This window comes from Cydia amplana, chromosome 3, assembly GCF_948474715.1.
Source record: "Cydia amplana chromosome 3, ilCydAmpl1.1, whole genome shotgun sequence".
NCBI lineage: Eukaryota > Metazoa > Arthropoda > Insecta > Lepidoptera > Tortricidae > Cydia > Cydia amplana.
This window is the reverse complement of record NC_086071.1, coordinates 12,105,451-12,108,247: the sequence shown is the minus strand read 5'-3', so window position 1 is coordinate 12,108,247 and position 2,797 is coordinate 12,105,451.

Below are 2,797 nucleotides of genomic sequence, written 5' to 3'. Positions count from 1 at the left end.
AGAATATTTAGTTATTTTCATTAGAAGGAAAAAAAACACAATTTTCTTAATATTCGGCCGCCATCTTTAATTTATCAAGCGGAAATATCAAAAAATATTTATTTATAGCCCATTAAATAAAGTAAATATATTTTCTGTTGTTTTTTTACCTTTAAAAATAAAGAAATATCGTCAAATTTGTCAGTTTTGGCGCGAGCGGGCCGTTTCGGGCGACTGTTACGCGCTTTTTGTAATGAATATAGTTCAAAAACTACTCGACGGATTGTCAAGCATTTTATTTTATTTTGTAGATAATATTATCAGGTTTCATTTAAATAAAATAATATGTGACCATATCATAGAATATTTAGTTGTTATTTTCATTAGAAGGAAAAAAAAATAAAATAAAAAATCACAATTTTCTTAATATTTGGCCGCCATCTTTAATTTCTTAAAAGGTATATTTTTTTACAATTACAGGTGTTAATACGAATTGATTGATATATCAATCACTAAAATCGGTGCAGCCGTTCTGAGTCTACATTTTTTTAAAATTTTGCAGCCGCCATTTTGGAAAAGGTCCGCCATCTTGAATTCTGGTGGATGAAATTTGTGTTTCCTCGGATGAAATCATTCAGATTGGTCCCTAGTGTCACTGAGCAAAGCGGCTTGCTTTCTGCATTAAGTGCAGCTTTCGACCCAAATATCGCCGTAAGCACTATCACTATGTGTAAAAATCGTGAAAGTTTTAATCAGTATAACACATTACATAACTTTATAAAATGATTAGTTAATAAGTAATCAAAGTGTAAAACATTAAAACATTTGATGAAATACTCGACATAGTTTTAGAATACTATGACGTATATATGTCGCAGGCATTTTGTAAAAATCCGCCGTTTACAAACGGCGTCGTCGTTTCGCCGTTTGCAAAGTGCCTTCGGCATTTTGTAAAATACCTTATGGCATTAACGGCGCCGTTTGTAAATTGCCGCGGCATTTTGGTCGAATTAGTTCTTAAATTTACCACGCGTGGCGCTGCTCATCAAAACTATGAAAAAACGCTGGGGTGTCCATCAAATCTAGAGTACCTACCTAATCCTAATCCTAATCTAGAGAACCTATTAACCTACCTACCTATTGATTTAGTGTGACGTCCGTGAAAACATAACACTTTGAGAAAAAAAGCGTAGGTAGGTAGGTTAGGTTCGTTAGGTAACTACAGAACAGATACCCGAAGTACAAACCACCCAGAAATATGAGCCCCGCGAAGTGGGGCCCCGTCTAGTTAAGCTGTGAAGGAAATGTTTTTGGAAAATAAATACTTAGTGCGGTGGGACCATGGTAAAAATAAAAATAAATTACCCGTAGAGGCGAGCACTATTTAGAACGGTGAGACAACGGGTAAAAAAATACCCGTGGACCCACTGTGGGTCAAACCAGTGGGACCACGATTAAAACGCACGTGAGGATGGTGGTGTAGTATAAAAGTTAATATAAATCTATAACAGCAAACCATGGTCACCCTCAGACAACCATCACGTTTGACGTTGACGGTATTGAGCACACTAACAATTTGCCTTCGGCAATTTGCAAACGGCGAAACGTTTGTAAAATGACGACGCCGTTTGTAAACGGCGGATTCTTACAAAATGCCTGCAACATATACATATGTATATTTGTAACGCCTTTAGTTGGGCTACGTTAAGTAAGAGCTTATAAATTGAGCTTGTATCAAAACATTTAAACGGTGAATTTACGAACTACTTACAATACTTACATGGCCCTTGTTACAAAAATAGAGACGGAACTACTCTCGTTCATTAATTAGTCGCTCATTCGTCAAATATTAAGTTTCGCTGAACGTAAATACTTACTAAATCAGTCACCGTCGAATGATTCTGGTTCAGTTACAGATTACAGTAGGTACAATTACGAGATACTTGAGGAAATAAATATAGTTTGTCAAAGGATTGTCTCATTTCAAACATAGACAAAGAGAATCATAATATCTTTGTCTTACACTAGTACTAGCACCCAAAAGAAAAGGATGAGTATAGTTTTCATGGTTCTTACTGACTGACAAATTGGTTTGACCAACTATAGCTATAAATTTTTTCAGCTGCTTAAGATAATTATGAAAATATTGTCACTTGTACTAACAGTGAACGATATATTTAACACTTTCTAAGACATTTACTGATTGTAAAATGCGCTTAAGAAATTCTGAAAATCGCGCCTAAAATTAGCTGGAAATCGTATTTAACGTGATCATACTTATGTAGTGTTTTTGTTAAGAGATCGTAGTTGCTCATCGAGATTAATTATTTACGCATAAATATTGATGTATATTTTTACTTGTGTCTTATTATCAAAAAATAATGCCTCTTTGTTCTGCATCTGGTCCAGTCTTAGAACTTTCAGAATTACAGTATTTTCAAATTGTTCAACCTTAGTAGGTATGTTGGGATTTGCAACCGTCCTAAAATAAATATGTATGTGAGCAATTAATAACTAAAAGATACAAATTTCAGTAGAAAAAATCCATAGATTACTTTTATCTCGGTGTCATCAAATTTAGTTTTATCTACTTTACCTAAAAAGCTGCTTCAGGCAGTATTTTATCCGCATAAAAACTGCTCAGTCATAATTTTTTGACAAGCCTTTGAACCACTCACTGTCTACCTGATTCACTTGATCAAAAACTGTCTGTTAACGATGCGCCGCTAGTAATTTTTGAAAAGGTAACTTTTCCCTAGCGGAGATTTTTTTGTAAAAAAACCGGCCAAGTACGAGTCGAACTGGCGTTTCAAGGGTT